Genomic DNA, 8609 nt, shown 5'->3' on the forward strand with positions numbered 1-8609 from the left:
ATGCTGAGCTGTTACTTTTGTTTCATTATTCTGGTGGCAAACTATCATCAGTTCTATCATACCACTTTTCTTACTTTCCTCCAAACTGCAGTGCACCTATCAAAACACCATCCTGATCCCCTGGACCCAAGACATCTATTCGACTTTTCACAATGGGTTTATTCATTTGAGCGTGAGCATCCTGACTGTGTGAAACTGGATGAAGGTTTCACTGTTCGGGGCGCTCGGCTGCCTAACGATGGTAAGTAGCAAGAGGAAAAAGATTGGCTAAACCTGAGGGAGACTTAGCCTTTTGTAATGAGCTGCACATAAATAACTTCATTATTCTTTTGTCTGCAGAGCAGAAAAGAAAAGGGTAGGCAGGCAAAGAGCAACCTTTTCCCCTTGCAGAGAACAGTGGAGAGTCCCATTCAGACTGACCATGGAGGTTATGGCAGCAGAAACATGCAGCCCATTCATTCTAGGAAGATAGCATCAGAGCTGGAGACACGGGCTACAAAGTCTATATTAAAGCAGCCAGCAGGAGTCTGAAACAGAGGGCAAGTGAGGGTGAGTTCTCTCACTTCATTCACTTGGAGCTGGGGGTGGAGGAGTGTGCAATAAAGTCAATGAGCCAGTAGATTTCCCTGCTGTGTGATTTCATCACCCTGCACACCTCCATACTGGACACAAAAGTTATAGGCACTGTGTAGTAGGAGGATGAGTAGGAGTTGTTAATGTCATTATTCATAAGCAGGCACGAGGACTGGAACGTGCTTTTTGGTGGAAAAGTTATCAGATTTTTTTCAAAGTAGCACCAGTTTTACACATGAAGATGAGTGAGAGCTGCTCTGGCTGTGAAAACAGCTGGATCTTTTTTTTTTTTTTTTTCTCAAGAGAGCTTTTTAAGTCTAAAAAAACAACCCTGAGTAATCAATATTTTATCAGAAGCTTCACAAACTTAGGGTAGAATGGTAAAAATGTGGATATTTACCAGGCAGAGGGTCCCATCAAAGACGCTATTGAATTGTGGGAATTGTAGGATCCAGTGTTTTTGAAGATTTACACATACTAAAGGTCAGGATGTCTCTGCCTCTGACGCAGAATTTATTTTTAACTTGTCATGTGTAAATACCCAAATTTAATGAGAATGTGGTGCTAAATTGACAGGGTTACCCTTTAAGTCCTAATCACATGTTCAGCAAAAAGTATTAAGCTGCAAGTCTTTCAAGTGTTTGAATAATTACCAATAAAATCCACTCCACTTACTTTTTCTTGAGATTTTTAATCTCATTTTATGGCCTTTATCAGTGAATGGAGCAGACTCAGGATTCATAAAGTGACCTAAGGTTTGAACAAAGCCTGAATCACACACAACACATGAACTATCATGCTTTTCCTTATTTTCTGTGATAAACTGTATATTGTTACAATGTTGGATAGTTATATTAAATATGGCCAAAGTTTCAAATAATGATGTAAATGTATATAAACTGATCTCCGTTAGCAAAAACATCAGGCTTCAAATCATTCTGCATATGGTTCCCAGCTGTTTTTCCTACATTGCTACATGTAAACACATGCTCATGGCAGTGAAACATGTAATCTTGGTTGTCGATGTTGTTAAATACTCCACAGTTTTGGATCGTATTCCTGTTGGAGCGTGTCTAAATGTAAAAAATTTGATTAAGAAGCTTTAATTCATGATTTTTCACTGAAGAAAGTGCCGCTATACTCCGTCAGTCATTCCTGATTAGAATAATGGTGCAGAGACGCCAAACATCAAGGCTTTTAAATTAAATTCTGAAGTTGTCAAATACTGATTTCGGCATAAGATATAGATGCCGAAAGCTACCTTTAGCGGTGTTATGATACAGGCGAAACCTGTTGCAGCTATATGGTAAACCACTGGATGGCGTCAGGTTGAAATGCTGCCGATAACGTATTATAAGAAGCACAAATCCTGGACTTTCACCTGGAGTCTGGTGTTCACTTCCCTTATGAATAAAGAGCCAAACCATGATGTTTTTTTCTAAACCTAGTCACGTGCTTTTGTAGCCTAAACTTAACCACCCATGCCTTTGTTGCCTAATCCTAACCATGTGCTGTTGTTAACGTCCCAGCAGTGGTTGCCACGTGCTTTTGTTGCCTAATCCTAACCACATGCTTTTGATGTCCCTGCGGTGAAATGTCAACAACAGACGAAAATACCATATACAGTATGTGGACGCAAAAGTCATACATTCAACCACATACAACCAACATGTTGGTTATGACACAAGCAAAATGTAACTGGAGCTGCTGGAGGATTACAGCAGAAAGCATAAGAGGATGGTGTCCTTTAAGGTTTGTTTGTTTGGGACGTTCCCAAACACAGCACGCATGTGAAGATGGGAACCTATAAAAAGGTATCAACCAGGTGCCAGACCGTAATCAGCAAGCATCATGGAGGAGGCTAAGAAAAATCGTGGACACAGTGGCAAAAAACGTAGATGGTGCGGCAAAACACCGAGCGGAGTGAATCTGGGGTTTGCTTTCACTCTCCCTGGCAATACTGTTTACAAAACGGTAACGGACAATTCCTGCATCCTGTAACCTTTGAAGTCTGTAGGCTGTCGAGTCTAAAGAAAGTCACCTCTGACTCCAATGAAACCCTAGTCAAGTTTAACACTTTGACTGCAGCACAAGAAAACTGATGTCAGTCCAGGTTTCAGACGCCTCTCATGAGCATTTAAACCTTTGAATCCTGAGCTAATCGGTGTGATTTCTTCAGCGAGAAACAAATGAAAGTTACAATAAAATACCTTGAAAAAAGTTACAATAAAAAAATCTTGAAAATTAGCAAAATTACCTGAAAAAAGTGCTAAATAAATATATAAATAAACAGGAAAGCAGACAAAGGCAGGAAGAACTAACAAAAACAAAAACATGTAAAATAAAGGCAACAGGCAACTTAAAGAAACATCTTGGAAATTGCAGGAAATTAGCAGATCTAGATTTTTTTTAAAAGGCCGGGGAGAACGTTCTAGAGAATAATATTTAAATTTTAAATTTTAATTCATTTCCATAGAATTGCGAATGTTTTTTTTACTTTACAGTTGTTTTTTTTGTTTTTGTTGTTTGTTAAGTTTTTTTTTGGCTAATTTAAGGTAATTTTCTTGCAGTTTTTACCAATTTCTTGCTGATTTCTGGGTAATTTCTTCTTTCGCTGTTTATTGCTTTCTTCCAATGTCTTCGAAAGAAATCAATACAATTTGTTTAGGTTTCAGGTTTAGGCAGTTTTTGTGACTTAAATCTGACTCTGGAACTTATTTTGGTGCTAGACAGAACTAGAATTTGCCTCCAAAGAGAAAGTGAGTGACAGAAAACATTAAAAGAAAACTCTCCTGTGATTTGGAGACTATCTGTATCTGCAGCTCACTTATGCTACGCTCCAAGTTAAAGCAAGCAGAATAATTTGGACATTCTGTTTGACCGAGGTCTGCGGGCCACCGCTCAGAGTCCTGGCATGTAAACTGAACTGCAAGAAGATAAACAGTTGTAGTGCTGAGTCACTTCTCTGGATTCACACTCCTCGGTCTGGCCTCTACTCGTTTTCACATCGACATCATTCACTGCAGATGATTCAGCCTTATTACACGGCCCCGTGTCATGCCGGAGAGTCATCCTGAGTTTAGGAGAGACGTCTGCGGGGGTAAACACGGAGAGCAAATCCTCATCTTGTTTTCTGAGCTTGAATTAATCAGTGGCAGGGTCTCCTCACAGATCCCAAGGTGGTGTCAGCTGTGTCACATCAGATAAGGCCTGCTCGCTCCGATGTGCTGAGCGGAAAGAGCAGGCCAGCCAGGTTGCATTCTGCTGACTGGCTGGAACCACATGTCAGCCTGAATGCAGTTTGCTAAGAGGCTGATACTGCCCTCTTCCAAGAACGTGTTTCCCGATCCTATTGCCTGCATCGCCTCAAGTTACGGACAACCAACTGGTCAGGTTTGTTTTGCTCTGGGAGGAGAAGAATGCGCTGTTTGTACACAAGCCAAGCAAAACAATCTCATGTGATCTGTCCTAAATATCCAGTCACATACTCATGATCGCCAAGTCATCCAAATGTCTCTGCCAGAGAGCCAGCCAGGATGAGTCGCAGCCGTGAATGCACCCAACAAAACGCATTGTTTTATCAGAAAGGAAACATGGCAGCTGCAGTATTGTGGACTGTGGATAATCTGGCAGCAAGTGCCTTTGTGGATTTGTGCTCGTGAGCATCCCTGCTTTGTGGACGGGTGTGAAGAGCAGGTTGCATAAGAGGATCACTTTGGTAACGGTGTAATTCAGGATTCCTGCTCAACATGGCCTCTCTATGTGTGTCTTAAACAGAGGGTGGGAAAGAATGGTTTCTTTACTGAGGGACCATTACCGCAGGAAGAAGCTGGCACATGGGGATTACCCACAGTGGCGGGAATTAGGTGAGAGATGGAGGAAAAAGCAAATGAGGGCCTAGAGGGGAATTAAGATGTGCAGAGTGGGAAAGAAAATGAAAAGACTGAAAACAGGAAGGGGGATGAATAGAGTGTCCAAAACCTCCTAAATCCTACTTTTAGCCTTGAAATATTGTTTAACCCTTTAAAACCTAAGACAATTGGCCTGATTTAGTTTAAGAACATACAACGAAGGAACTTTAAAAGGAATGACCCTGAAAATTAGCTAGAAACTAATAAAAGTTACAATAAAATATCTTGAAAATTAGCAAAAAAAGAACAGTAAAAAACAAAAACAAACATGGAAATGACCTGAAAAAAAGTGCTAAATAAATATATATATATATTTCTTTAACATTGTGTTAAATATATGATTATAATTAATATATATGTCGTTCTCTTTACATTTTGCCCCATTTTTTATAGGAACTGTAATTTAAGTGTTAAAGGTATGATTCAGAGTCTGAGTCAGGATTGGCTTGCAGGCATGCTAACAGCGCACATTGTTAACAACAGCAGTACTGCCAGAGCTAAATTTGTTAATCTTGGGGGAACCAATGGTTGGGCGTTATGCTTTCACGACTCCACTGTCTCAGTTATCAGTGGTAACCACCTATAACCACCCTATGAGTGCAGTGCAGAGCAACGGCGATTAGCTAGCCAGTGGGATACACACAAACTCACATGCACCGATATGCACGCGAGGCTGAACTCTCTACCACAACAAGGGACTGATCACTCCCTGTTCAGGACGCCATAAAGGCCTATAGATGTGCTGCATTTTTTGCATCCTCAAATCCTTTGTTTTCCAGGAAATGAGGATGAGCTCAAAAGTAAGACCGATGCAATCACAGCATGCAAGAGTTCCCAAGTACTTGTTTTTAAGGCCGGCTGCACTACGAGATAAGCAGAGTTCAACTTTTGTAACTCAACAACATGTACCACACGTCATGACATGAGGAACAACCCGTCATAGCTGATAGATATCTTGCCAGGGTGGCTGTGACTCAGAGGTAGAGCGGGTCATCCTCTAATCTGAAGGTTAGCGGTTCAATTCCTGGTTCCTCCGGGAATCAGGTCCCGATTCAGGATTTCTGGTCAGCAGATTATGATGCGATGCTGGCTTAAAAGTTGGCATGGAGGAAGTGCAAAAGTAGCACCTGACCTCACGTTTTCCTGGTGATAAAAGATGCAGTATGCGTCCCAGCCCTTACTCTGGTATATTTTTACATCGTAATTTTTTACTGTTAAATTAATGCTCTAAAATATTATACTGCACTTTTAATGATCTAGCATTTTCCCAGAGGGTGAGATAAAGAATAACAATGGTAACATTTTGTAAAAGTATTGAGGCACAACCATAAAAATTTCGAAATATCTAGCAACAGTCGTTTTGTCAAAGGACTGCTTTGTAATCATTCACAACCTGTGCTTAAGCCTTTCAAACAACAGTAATAAAGCTCCAGAAATTTCAACGTGATGTCCATTAAGGCAGAGTGACAAGTTCCATTTTTAGAGCTGGATATCATGGGATTTTCGTGCCTTATGCTATGTTTGAATATTGTGAGGTTTCATAGAAATTTGTCCCCTTTTCACTTTATTACATTGATGTCATTGGCATTAAGTGGTCTGCTTAGTGAGTAGACCGGGAATTCAAAAAGGATTAAATTCATTCATCCTCCAATCCACACAGATGAATGGACATACACAACCAAGATGCTCCTTTTTGAGTACAGCTTTGTGCCAATGAGTACAGTGTGAAAGGCAGCAGGGGCTGTCACCCTGGAGCCAGGTTAAGGATTTATGGATTTGACGTGGTCTGACAGATTGGCAGGGGGCACTTGTTGAGTTGTGAGCAGGTCTCTCAGCGGCCTCCAGGGGGCAGAGTGGCCTCGGTGCCCCAGGGAGACTCTGCCCTGTGCTCTGAGCTTAGCTGCTCGTTACATTAAAACAGGGGCTTCTGTGACAGAGTCAGCATTATGAAAGCTAAGAGGATTAGCTGATGGACATTTCTGGCGTTGCCGGTCAATTATCAAAATGAAAAGCAGTGACTGGGCAGGGCTGGCATGATCTGTGGCACAGAAGAGCTCCTCTCTCTCCTCCTCATCTGCACTCTAGCTCTCCATCTCTCACTCAGCTTCTGTCTGTTACAGGTTACCAAGGTTCAGAGGGGGTGGGGGGGAATAAATGAAAAGCACCATTGATGCGTTTCTGAACATGAAAGTTTTGTGTGTGTGTGTGTGAGTCACGGATTAAAAAAGAGCATTTAAATTTTAATGTTTCTAAAGTGCAAAACTGTATGTTATGCAACTGTGTAAAAACAGGCCTGCACGTCAGCCAGTCATCCGTGCTCAAGTCTCCAACTGTGTGCATGATCGCCCCCCCACACACACACTCAATAACACAGCTTGCTTTCATGACTTGTGTGTGTGAGTATGCCCCCCTGTGATTGCTTAACAGGCTATTAGTGTAGGAGGAGTGACATGTGAGAGATGGGGATGATGAAAAGGAGTCAAGGGGAGGCAGAAATCAAGGAGAGAGAGGTGGGGGGGGTCGTTTTTGGTGGATCCATAAAAGTGGCATTCCACAGCTGCCTGTGTTAAGGATCTACCCCGGGGATTCACACAACGCTGCAAACGTAATCAACCGCGTCAATGTGCCACCACGGCTGCAGCGGACACATCTCTCCGGCAATGACACCCTACCTTTCTCCTCCATCCTCAGTGCCAGCAACATTCCCTCTTATCACCCAACTTTCTAATACACCAGTTCGACCTCAGTGGAGCACAGCGGAGGTGAGGCTGTATATCCACGTGTGCCTGAAAAAGATAAGAAAACAAACTGCTGAACCGTTTCATTATTTTTTACTCTGTCACAAACAGCCAGGGAGGGAAACTGGCTATTTATTTATTTATTTATTTTGCTGCGGGAGACATGTTGCCTGAAATTATAAAGCGGTAATCCTGGCTCACCACATAGCAGGCTGAATTATATTCAATCCCAGTTATCACTTCAGGGACAATGTCATATTACAGATGGTCCTGCTGCATGGGCAGATTTGATATGGGCATTCAGAGGCCGGGTAGATGGAGCTGAAAAATGTCTCCATCTGGTGTCACTGCTGTAACTAGTTGACCTAGTAGGCAGTAAATGTTGTGTGGTGATGATGATGCAGCACATCTAATATGAACAAGGCTTGGAATCATTTTGATTTCAGAACCAAAATGTGACATTTCAATGCATGAGTTATAGGAATATTCCCTTTTTTTTTTTTCATTTAACAAAATACGCCAGTTTTGTACAAGATCATTTTACTGTTTAGCATCTTGAGGAAACAGTTGTCTTCTTTAGCTCTGGAGAAGAGCTGTCAGTTTTGAGAATAAAACTCTGACGTCATCAAGGTTAGCTCAGTTTGATTTCGAGACGTCAGGTTTATTGCAGAATGAGGTGCGAGCGGAAAGTGTGACAATCTATCAGACAGGGACAGTTGAGTGAAAGATGCCAGGACTCACCTATAAGGATTGCCTAATTGCGGGCTAGTAAACCTAGCAACTCATCCGTAGGTGATGATGGAAGTAGCTAAAGAGGCAGCTGTCTCTATTCCTTCTCTTTTGAGAGTTGCACATGTGCAGCATCGACCGGGCACTATGAAGAAAATGGAAGCGAATAAAGATAAAGTTTATGGCTGAATCACAAGCAAGCTAGAGAATGTGGACAAAACTGCAACTTTCAAATTTCAGAGTAAAGGGGAAGAAGCTGTTTTTCAAAGGCTTGTCTGTTTTTTTTGATAACCACTAATAAACAAAACAATTTGTAAGTGGCAAAAAAAAAAAAAAAAAAAAATTAACACTGAACCCTGGATGCTATCAAATTGCATTTTGGGAAGTGTAGCAACCCAACTTTTCTAGAACTTGACCTAAACTATGAGTTTAAACATTACTTAAAAAATAAATTTACCCCTTTAATTTTGTCAGAACCTACCATACAAGAACTTTGCAAAATAAAATACTGTAGAAAGTGACCAAATATTTAGATTAACCTGAAAAAATATGGTCAAAGAATATGTAACCGAGACCAAAGCATTACTATAGAGTGCAAAAATATGGATCCTCTATCATCTATATCTGCGTTTATAGTACTTTACTAATGGATAGAAAA

Source organism: Plectropomus leopardus, chromosome 16 (assembly GCF_008729295.1).
Source record: "Plectropomus leopardus isolate mb chromosome 16, YSFRI_Pleo_2.0, whole genome shotgun sequence".
Lineage (NCBI taxonomy): Eukaryota > Metazoa > Chordata > Actinopteri > Perciformes > Serranidae > Plectropomus > Plectropomus leopardus.